Below are 12187 nucleotides of genomic sequence, written 5' to 3' on the forward strand. Positions count from 1 at the left end.
GACCCTTTAGCCTCGAAATCGTCGTGTTTCTTAACCAGCTCTTTGGAAACTTTATAATAAAAGTTGTCCAAATTTTCGACGTCAGCAAAATAAAGTGTCTGGTTTTTTGTACGATGATAAAAAATACTCGTTGTGCCATCAACTTTCTCGTATTCAGAAAACAGAACAACATATACTTTTATGGAATTATTTTCAAGTTTATTTTTTAGAATATTTAGTACAGATGTTTTCGTTTCATGCAAGAAACTAAGGATGTCACGGCCTGGTTCCGAAGTAAAAGAGAAATCCTGGAGCTGGTCGTTGAATGCAGATCTAATCGGTTTGCGTTCATCCGATAATTTAACTTGTTTGGAAGTGGAAGCTTCCGTTTCTGGATTATCGATTTTCCTTTTCAATGTTCCTTGTTCGATCGATGGTTTGCAAATTTTGAGGTGTTTACTTAAATTTGCAATGCTGATCATCTTTCCACATCGAGCACAAGACTTAGAAGATAACAAACAATTAATTCTCGAGCCTGTTTCGCTACATCTTGCCCTGTGCTTGCTAATATTAGTTTTAGATATTAATTTTTCGCAAGTAACACATTCAGTTTTATCATTTTTTCGATTGAAACTGGTGGTGGATGCCATTATGCTTTCTCCAAAAAATCACAGAAATCAAAAAGTGTCTAGCGATACAATTTTCAGGTATGTTATTTTATATAGAATTTCTTGGAGTGATTACAAAACTCAAAAATTCAATCTACTGTAAATAGAATTTCGGGTATGTTATTTATATATAATTTCTTGTGTGCGAATACAAAAACTCAAGAATTCAATCTACTGTAAATACAATTTTCAGGTATGTTATTTTATATAGAATTTCTTGAGGTGATTACAAAACTCAAAAAAAATCAATCTACTGCGAATATAATTTTCAGGTATGTTATTTTATATAGAATTTTCTCAGGGGCGAATACAAAACTCAAAAATCCAAGACAGTTCAGTTTTAACGTGTTCATATTTGAAAAAAATGCAAAAATACGCCTTGGAGATTTCAACCAATCCACTTTACTAGATTGGCGAAACTCTTAACTATTGTTATTTGGAACCTTTAACCTTTTTTTGGTGACGTAGAGTACGCGTAGAGAGGTTGGGTTTAGTGTGTCGATCGAGTCTCGGTGTCCTCTGTCCTCCCATACCAAAATAAACACGTCACAATACAGAAATAATAAGAAGCGTGTGTGTGTGTGTGTGGCAGAGAGATCACATCGTTCCGAGAGGTTTACAAAAGTCACGATATATAAACATTTGACCGGGACTTGGAAAATTACGATAAGATGCGTTCATCCTTCAAGAATGAGAGAGTGCATTATTTACTCATCACGCTGAACGTGGAGAAAAAATAGGAGTTTTTGAGGTTTTGAGGTTTTGGTGAGCTCCAAATAATCAAAATGAGTTTTTGATGTTTTGGTGCTGTTTTCTACGCTGTGAAACATCGTCAGCGCAATAAATAAGGCACGGAACGTGGAGAGAAAATAAGTTTTTGAGTTTTGGCGAGCTCCACCGAGCCCCACCGAGCCTCACTTCCGGTTTTCTGAACTCTCAAGCAAAGTTGCCAACTCCTTGCTGTTTTAGGTTAGGTTAGACCAAAAACCTTGGTGATTTTTTCGAATAAGCGGTTGGCAACACTGCGAGCCCCACCGAGCCCCAAAAGAAGGCGTTGAACCGGCTTGATTGGACTACTAGTTATCTTGGAAACGGTGAGACTTAGGAAAAATCTGTTTGCGGATTCGTCATGTACGCCTATATGTAAGTAAAATATGAATAGAACCTATTCTCGGAAATCCAAAATAGCGACCGGAAGTGGGGTTATCTTGGAAACAGCAAGACTTAGAAAAAATCTTTTTGCGGATTCGTCATGTACGCCTATATGTAAGTAAAATATGAATAGAACCTATTCTCGGAAATCCAAAATAGCGACCGGAAGTGGGGTTATCTTGGAAACAGCAAGACTTAGAAAAAATCTGTTTGCGGATTCGTCATGTACGCCTATATGTAAGTAAAATATGAATAGAACCTATTCTCGGAAATCCAAAAAGGCGACCGGAAGTGGGGTTATCTTGGAAGCGGTAAAACTTAGAAAAAATCTGTTTGCAGATTCATCATGTACATCTATACGTAAGAAAAAGTATGAATATAACCTATGCTTGTGTGTGCTCGTACCAAGTATGAGTGGGAAAAAAAAAAAAAAATAGGAAATTTTACAAAAACATCGCTAAACGCTAAAACATCGACAAAAATTTGTCAAAATATATCAAAAACTGATTTTCAATTGATAAAAAAGAAGCTACAAAAACACTCGTACCAAGTATGACTTTGAAACGCTCAATATACACTACTGGGAAGGACTTTATGGGGTTATTCATATGCCTGTTAAGGGGCCCTGTTGCCGTTCGTACCTACCGCATCAGCCAGTGTTGTCACATCGGATTGGCAGAAAAGAGCTAAATCCCTCCTAAAATAGGAATACAATTTCTGTGAAGCAACTAGAGGTAGACTGTAAGCCAAGGCTGGATTGAACTACAACTGAGACCAGTTAGGTAATAGACGAAAATATAGTTCCTTGGTGTGATTCGTGATTTGGACAAACCTTGCTCCAAAATACTAAGTTGGCAACAGTAGTACGTACAGCTGGGTTTTCCTTCCACGCAGGAGCGGAGTTCTGTCGTCTGCTCAGTGCTAACCACACAAACGTCAAACTGACCCGAGAAAAGTGTGGTTCTTCTTCTTCCCCTTCGCAGCTCATTGCAATGAAACAGAGACAGATGAAGAATTGACAAAGGTCTACCACTATTCATTGTATTTTCGTGGTAACTGTCTCATGAGTGGTAGTTCTTTCTAGGAGTGTTTGTGGCTAAATCAATGTCCTGATTGCAAAACAAGAACGAAATGAACAAATATCTAAGCTCGAAGACATGTTTTCTTTACCGAAGGGGGGTAATAACGTCTAGCAGGCATAATTGTCGTACTGATTGATAGCCGGTAACACTTTTTAAAAGTCACGTCACGCCACTGGGAATATCGCATGCAGAATGCATCCAATCGAAAAATTGCACAGAAAAAAAATTGATACTATGGAGGGGGTAAGTCAATGCCGGAAAAATTTGTTGCTTGTGCCTCTATCACTCCTGACATTTTGGGACGAACAGTGTGGAGCTTCAGACACCGTGTTTTGAAATGCATTGAAGAGAACGGTCATCATTTTGAACATTTGCACCTTTAAACATTTATTTGTGTACCTCAAATGATAACTAATTTGTAGTAACATACTTAATTTTGTTGTTCATATGAAATTGTTCCTTGAAAACAAACAGTTGGAACAAATTAATATTATTTATTGTTACACAAAAACATAAATTGCAAACAATTTTGTTTTGCCGAATTCTTTGCACAAATTTTTTGAATAAAATTCGTTTTTTGCAATGTTCTCAACGGAAACCAAAACTGTTATTACATGAAGGGAACAAAATGAAACAAACTACCAAATGTTTATAAATGTTCGAAGGTTGCAATTTTTTTACAAAATTTTTCGAACAAAAAATACTTCTTTTTCAACACGGAATCCAAATATGTAAAACGAATGGGGGTGTTCCATTTGAAATTTCACATTTACCAAGGGGTGGGTGGCGGCGACGAAATTTTTCCGGCATTGACTTACCCCCTCAATAGTATGAAACTTTTATTCTGTGCAATTTTTCGATTGGATGCATTCTGCATGCGATATTCCATACTATCATTATAAATGGACCACCCTTTATATGAGGAAATATCCCCTTATATAAAACAAGGGATGTAAAAACCTCATTGAGAAAAGTTAAAAGTGCACAAGCACGTCGGAACCAGGGGGTCGACTTGCCCCCCACTCATCATCGAGGGGGCAATATAGTATTTCCCCCCCCGCCGGTCGCATGCTAAAAATTAGACAATATTCTTTCGAAATTATCTCTGGTTTTGAAAAAAAAATGGAAAAAATATTTTTGCGCTAGTTGGATCAACGTAACCTCAATTTTTCGCTACCAGCAAGAAGTACGTGACACAAAGATTGACGAGCAGATCAGAATTGCAGCCACGTCTCCAGGTTTCCATTGAATCTACCAGGTTTTGTACGTTCAGGCGAGGTCGGTGTGAAACAATAAACCCTGTGTACCCCGGTGGGAGACGAGGGTTCAGAGGACAGCTTAATTTTTAAATCTCTTCTTTCCCATCTACGATAAGACGAGACTAGATCCTCCAAGACTTGTAGATTCGAGACCAAGAACGAGACAGACCTCTGTAAAAATCTAGAAGGAAAAGCGAACAGAACGGGTATTTACACTTCAAGACGAGACCCAGGCATTTACAAATGGACACAAGACCGAGAACGTAAACCTCTCCTTCCAGACAAGTCGAGAGACTGACAAGTACCGTCTCGATCATATCGGTGCTGTTCCCTCAGTGGCGGAATAACAACTTTACGGCGCCCCGTTCCCAACATAACAGAAAAAATATATTTCTCCTGTCCTCAATTATCTCTACCATTTGCCTAAAGTTCTTTCCAGTGTTTAGATCTTTCGCCCCCAACCGCTCCTCACAAAATTCAGCACCTATGCACCTTAGCTACAGACCTACCATGCGTCAGTAGCGGCTTCTGCATATTCGCACATTCGCACGTGCAAACCCAAATAAATCTGTAATGTAAATCATTATTATTATACTTATTTATTGAACTCTATCCCCTTCGAAACATCAAGTGTTCCCACGCCGCTCCACCAAGAGGAATGGTGGAGAAGTCTGCGATCCGTGATATCAACCCGAGTAAACCAGGCCGCGATCGGGGCAGAAACACAATGGTAGTTTCGCTAGCTATGACGCTGTTGCAGCAGTCGCATAGAGGACGCTGATTGGGTGGTTTGGCTTGAGCGCTGTGTGAGGGGAGGTTGCATCATTTAGGAAGGCTGTGAACGCAGCGATCTGTGTGCGAGGAAATGTAGTGTTGCAAACCCATTCCATTGGAGATCGTGTGACGGAGTCGATGCAACCATCATCGCAAATTGAGGGATTTTTTTTTATGAAAGGGAAATTTCGATGGTATATTGTCCCGAGCATAACAGTGGAATGCGTCTGTGGGTCCCCGTTACCGCATCCCACTCTTCCTGCCAAGTGTCAACAAGGCAACAACGAAACACATTCTGCAGGTCGCTGGCAGAAGGTGGGCGAGAACGTCGCCATCTGCATCAGCAGACTTGGCGACGCCATCGACTGCTTCGTTCCCATTTATGCCCACGTAACTAGGGACCCAGCAGAAGCGGACGGACATCAGCACTGGCAGATGAAACCACGAGCATCCAAAGATGCGCTACACTACCGGATGCCGGTAATTCAAGTGTCTGAAGCACGCTGGTCGAATAAGTGCAGACGAGGACTTTTTTCAGATAATAGACATCAGCAAAGTCCAGTGTTTTGAGGATGGCATACATATCCATTATATTCCTCCAGGATATGTGTGTACTGTCTGTATGTGACGTTGCACTGAACAGCTCCAATGGACATTTCCACTTTGACATGAAAAACGTTTTAAATCCATTCATTTTACAGATAATGACACAAAAATGAGATGAGCAAAATATCTCGGCGATATTTGTTTTGGTTCTCGAGAAACACGCCTTCAAACACCGCTGAAATTCACCTCCTACGTCACGGATTTGAAAACGTCCTCTCCACAGACAGGAGGTCCTCTGATGTCATCACTTAGAAATGCGTGCAGGCATGTCTTCTGCTCGTCCCGTCAACTTAGCATGAGCCGCGGAAGCGACAGCAAGGTCACTTGTTACTGTGTAAAACAAGTATCTTGTAACTTCCAGTGCAAAAACCTGTGCTCCATTTCTTGGAGATGAATTATGCCCTAGCAGGATAGCAGTATTTAATATAATTCAGCCACTCGGTAGAGGGTTTTCCCATTAGGGTGACAAAGCAAAACTTGTAAAAGTCAATGGCTGAACACGTGAACAGACTTGTTCATTGCGAATACATATGTTGGTTCTGACTGGCAAGAACTTAATGTTATAGGAATATCTTTTCTGGAATTACAATTATTTTCGTCATAATATTTTCTTCGCAAATTTTAAGATAATACGTTTAGAACACTCTGGTTTACACGCCAATTTCTGCAATATAAGAGGTGATAGGTATAAAAAGGTACGGGAAGTTTTCAAATTTCCTTCGGTAAATGAGTTTTCTTCAGTTAATATATATATTGCAAATTTTTGTATTTAGCCTTGTTGGGGAGCAGGGGGTGCTGGACCCGACAAAGTTGTGTGTATGTAGTCACGAAGTCACGCTAGTATTGATACTACTTTTCTGTTCATCTTGTGTCACTGCGTTTTTAAAAACCAAATATCTTTAAGATGACTCGAGGGGGAAAAAATAACTGATTTGACAGTCTCAATGCAGTTTCTTATCGCAGAAAATCCGAAACTATCAGGAAATTGCAGACATTTGGTCTGCTGTTCCCCATCTGGTGTGTGGAATTACGTAATTTCCTTCCCATCCGTATCCCGTCCTACGTCTCTAATTTAAGAGAATAAAATAAGTCCCAAGACATTTTTATGAACAAGCCGATGAAGAGGTAACTCTGGCAATTTTACTGAACCAAAGAAGGGGGGACCCGTTGAACCCCCCCTTAAATACGCCCTTTGTTATACACATTATTTCCTTGTAATAATTATACATAAACTAAGTATTAATACGTACTATGCAACTGATGTAATCATCTCAGTGTATTTTCTCTTAATTGCCCAAGAATATTTGATCATAATTCCGCAACAGAAATGAAACACAAACTGATATTGCTTTATGGAAAATAAAGTAAAATAGGCTTTATAAGTAAAGTGAAGAATGTGAAAATTCTTATTTTGCACTACATAGGCTACGGTAAATTTCGATAAATATAAGTTTAAAATATATATATTTTTGAAAGTTTGGTCAGCAACCAATTTTACAAGCAATATTTTTCGCATGACCTAAGAACACACACACAGCAGAATCCTTTCATTTATCTTGCACGTGAGCAGCAGGGATATTTCATGGAAGAATGATCATTACAAAGAATAACTTTCCTTTCCACTATCGCTCCTTCTTCCATTATTTAAATCTGTACAGATTTGTAAAACTGCTACACATATTCGCTCCCCGCGGGCTACCCGCAGTAAACTGGACACTTGAAGCAGACGACAAACGAGCTCTCTCTAAAGCCCCTATCACACGGAACTGGATTTCTAGTTGGAATGCTCTAGTTGACGCTGGACTGGCTACCCATTTGCTAGTTTTCGCCTCACACGGTACTTGTTATACCGTACTTGTTGATAGTCTTTCGTTCCCATAATGGCGGCCGCGCGAGATGTAACCAACGTGTCACTTCACACTTTTAAAATACGATAACTATCCAACCGAGAGGAATATCGCATCGCATTAAATGGTTTTAGGTAGAGAAGAACGGCGCTGATAAAATACATACTTTACAACGTTTACTGTACACGTATGGAAGAATATTTTAGCTTTTACAATTGTAAACATGCCTTTCGTGTTGTATGCACTCGGAAGCCACAGACAAAAAAAGGCTACTTTACAAACTCACAGAATATCTTCACATGGCCAAACTTTGCTCTGATTGGCTGTTCCACAGAATCTAGTCGAAGAAGTTAGTAGCAATTAGAACATGTCCTATTCCTCGAAACCAGTCAAGCAGTCAGCCAGGCGGCCATGATTACTACCCAGAAAGTCAGTTCATCGACAACTAGGGCATTCTAACTAGAAATCCAGTTCCGTGTGATAGGGGCTTAAGGCGTGATGTATTAACATGGCGGGGCGTGTTTTCAGCGCAACGCTAGCCTCGCAACTTTGGAAGTCTCGTTTCTGCCTTAAACTGGACGCAGAGAAACGCAAGAACTTGCAGGGGTCATTTTTCCAGGGTGTAGTTTTTAAAATTGTTGTAAAAAAAATTCAGTGGAAATGTCCATTTTCGAAGGAAGAGGGACAATTTGGATGGCAGGGAAATTTTGCATTTTTAGAAGGGAGGGTTTGGTTGTGCTTTCTGATTCTGGCAACACTGGCACTGGTCCACCATGTTGTTTGCGTGTAATGTCTTTTGGTGTTCTGTAAGTCGTAGTGAATACAGTAAATGTCAAAAAATAAATCTTGTTCGCTCGTGTTGACAAAATGCAAGTTTGGAAACATAAAGTTCACGGAACAATCTGTACTACTAACAACATGGTAAGTCATGTCACATTATTTTTATTTCAATGTAGTACAAAACCAGAATGGAGAAATATGACCTTGCAATAATCTTCGGTGTCGTGTTGACGAATGGAATTGCCAGATTTTGTGGGCTTGATAAGGCACCGCCCTCTATTCGGCACTATCCACAGATTTCTGTTTGTACATTAGAGTACATATTAATACTTAAACAAGAAATTGCTACCGGTGATGACAGCCTCGGCTGGTGTCAAAGTATGTTTTCTTTTTTGGCCGGTCGTTTTAATCGTGGCTTTGATGTTACTAATTTTTCGGTGGATTTAATGTGTACATCTATTTCACAAATTGTGACAAATGTCAATTTGCAATGAATATTGGCTAAGTTGTACGGTTACGTCTTGTATTCTTTGGAACTATAGAATTGTGTTGAAAGCGTAGTTTCATTACATCAGAAGGGAGCGACGTCTGTAAACATATTTATGAAACGTATCGGAGTTAAAATATATCTGCCACCTTTACGCGCAAGAAATACGATAAATAGACACTGAAATAAGGGCCCAGGTTCCAATTGTTTAGTTTCGAGCTAATCGTGGTACACACGAATTTGTAACAAGATTCGATTTCTACGTCGTCGTTGCCATGTAATCAAGGGGTCCCAGGTTCGGTAACATTTTACAATACCGGAGACGGATTTCTTCAAATTTACAGGAGAAAGTACTTACGCAAATAATTTTCTGTAGCGTTGTTGATGTTCGGGAATGTAGTTTTGATCCATTTTAATGCGAATGCATGTGGTTTTCTACGAAAATCTATTTCCGACGCACTATTGCTGCTGCCGCCATTTGCTTTCTGCACGAGAGCACAATACGCTCTCGTATTGTCCGTATATGCTAAATTGAACGAAAGGAGTGCTAATGGAACCTAACCTAACCTAGTAGGCATACCTCGTCCCCGTGATGGTTCGTGGGGCTTTCGTGAATTTTTGGGCTAACGTCAATGGTTTTTGGGGCTACCCGTGGATGGTTTGTGGGAAATAAGGAACGACAGTAAGTACTCGTTAATGTAAGAAATAGACATTATTTTCGTTAGAAATTCATTATTTCACCTAAAGAAATGTTCCGCAATGCAGAATAGTACATTAGCAATGTAAAAAATTGCGAAATAAATCATTGATAGGTGTCTCCGGTATAGTAAAGTAGTACGTTCAAACCTGATGGGGCACATAGTGGTTCGAACCCCACTTTAAACTGTAGGTCCAGTCCGGATTAGCCTTACTGTGCATAAAGTGGACTTAAAACACTAAATCAATCAATCAATCGATTTCTGTGTGTGTGCACACATACTTCATTGGCTAAGTCATTACTACACACCCTATCATCCCACTCCTATATGCAAGCAGTCATTCATTTACTGTGGATACATACTGCTGCTGCCATCCATGAAACATGCATGGGATACAAAGGTTTTAACATCTCGAAATGTTTTCCTTGTTAGATGGGTCAGGGTTATGGCTCTTAGCATCAAAATAACACCCCTAAATGCTTCCATCAGCTGATAATGTGATCTCTGGTCTTAATCACAAAACTCCCTTTGAGCCTTTAACCTGAATATCTGGAATTATTCCATGTCGAAGATGATTTTATCAAGAACAGCTTCTTAGCTAAATGATGTTGTCTTGATGGGCAGACATCTTAAGTGTTGACTTTCAATCTCACCAACAAAGTTCCAGCTGATCTTCTTTGTTTTTTCATCAATTTCATCTGATCATCACTCATCCACATCGTCAAAATTAGACGAGAAGCGCCTAACCTAACCTTATCGGAAATGGTTCATGGGGCTATCTGTCAGCTACCCTGCATAATGGTTCATGGGTCTGTCCGTGAATGGTTCGTGGGGCTATCCATCAGCTACCGTGCATAATGTAAAATTGTCACACTTGACAAACACGATAGTAGGTATTTTTTGGTAAAGAAAGTTGGAAACACTTCATACCTACAACGTGAGTCAAAATGTACCCGTCATATTGTGTGTTACAAGCGAAGAAAGGAATCAAAAAAATCACACTGTATGTGAAAAAATGTGTTTGTTTTCGTGTAAAAAGCATAATGGCACCTTGAACTATGTTCCGCAATACACAATTGGTAAGTATGAACCATGCGAAACACAAAATATCGAATATAACGAACTGTTACCGTATTTCTACATAAATCAGCCAACTTTTGATTAGTGGATGGCAATCTTAGTATGTAAGCACGTGTTGTGTTGCACATGTATTTGCTACATGTATACATGCATTTTCATATTTTATCTGGTATGTTTCATGAGTAAGTTACCATTCTCAGGTTTATGTTCTCATTTCAGATTGTATAACGATTTTCACAAGTGCATTGTTATAACTGTATCTTTAGTCAAAATGAAAATAAATGTCTGATGAAAGGAGCGTGTGTTCTCCTGAAATGTCACAAAGAAAAAACTGTTTTCTTATGCTTGTAATAACCGTAAACTACAGGAAAATAATTTTTATGTTATAGAATACTGCATATTAGTGTGGAATTAAGTTTAAAGTGCTATAAGAGATTTCTGCAAACTTCGATGTCTTAGAATGTACCACATTTTGCTAAATTACATAGTGAAATTTACGTTGCACAAGTTTTAATGCTCATCCACCTACTGAAATCTTATTTTAGCAGAGGAAATGTTCAATACTGATGGAGGAGATGAAGGAAAATTAGAAAATCAAACCTAGTAATCCCAACATGCTCATAAAGTGTAAATGCATTTATTTCAATAACTAAGTAACATTCAAAGGTGTGATTGTAATTCTGAGAGCGCCAAATATGATGAACCTAACCTACTTTCATAAGATTATTAAAGCAGGATTACGATCAGGTGGCATGAAAAATGCTGCATAGATACTGCTGTTAGTGGAATGCACAGGATTTTACATATAGGCCTACTTTTGTTTTAGTAGTCAGCCCACATTTTGCTATCATCTTCAGCTTTGAAATTCTTTTTTAGAAATACTGGGGGTATGACCTCCACCAACCCCCCTCCCTTTAGTCACCGCTGGTAGTAAAGTAATCCATACCCAAGATGACAGTGACCTGATAACTACTTGTGAAATACGTTTTTACATTTTTTTCAGAGAATTCATAGTGTCATGATCTAAATAAGATTGGTGTTCTGGCATTCACCATGAAAGACACAGTAAATAATCAGTACAACTGTTCAGTATGTGCTAATATCAAGTTATGTAGAAAATGTGTGTGTTAGGGATGGCCAAACGGATCCGGATCCGAAAGTTCTGGATCTGGATCCAAAAATTCGGATCTTTATTCTAGATCCGAGAGTTTCGTATCTCAATCCCATTATATTATTACCACACGTTAAAAGGTATTATGATCTTCGATTACAAAGAAATTTTTCATTAGTTACTCCTTCAAAATTTTTTTTCAAGTGTTGTTCCAAAAGTACTTTGCTACGCATCAGCTAACACACTCGTGCACAACAATAATCTTACTTGTTTAAAGCCCCTATCACACGGAACTAGATTTCTAGTAGGAATGCTCTAGTTGATGCTGGACTGACTACCCATTTGCTAGTTTTCGCCTCACACGGTACTTGTTATACCGTACTTGTCGATAGTCTTTCGTTTCCATAATGGCGGCCGCGCGAGATGTAAACAACGTATCACTTCACACTTTTAAAATACGATAACTATCCAAACGAGAGGAATATCTCATCGCATTAAATGGTTTTAGGTAGAGAAGAACGGCGCTGATAAAATACGTACTTTACAACGTTTACTATACACGTATGGAAGAATATTTTAGCTTTTTCAATTGTAAACTTGCCTTTCGTGTTGTATGCACTCGGAAGCCACAGACAAAAAAAGGCTACTTTACAAACTCACAGAA

General features: G+C 38.9%; 1 protein-coding gene across 4 annotated transcripts in view; it reads left to right on the top strand.

Moving 5' to 3' along the window:
• The window catches only part of Atg13 (Autophagy-related 13), a 361003-nt gene that overhangs the window by 331694 nt on the left and 17122 nt on the right, over positions 1-12187 (top strand). For 2 of the 4 annotated variants that reach the window (XM_083114858.1, XM_083114861.1), the window contains exon 1: positions 8137-8288. The exons of 1 other annotated variant lie outside the window; for it this stretch is intronic. The gene's annotated coding sequence lies outside the window, so the exon portion shown is untranslated. Of the gene's footprint in view, positions 1-8136; positions 8289-8412; positions 8526-12187 lie in introns of those variants that run through there. One more of the 4 variants, XM_083114860.1, reaches the window with a different exon arrangement.

The sequence above is a fragment of the Lepisma saccharinum genome, chromosome 29, assembly GCF_977018435.1.
Source record: "Lepisma saccharinum chromosome 29, izLepSacc3.1, whole genome shotgun sequence".
Lineage (NCBI taxonomy): Eukaryota > Metazoa > Arthropoda > Insecta > Zygentoma > Lepismatidae > Lepisma > Lepisma saccharinum.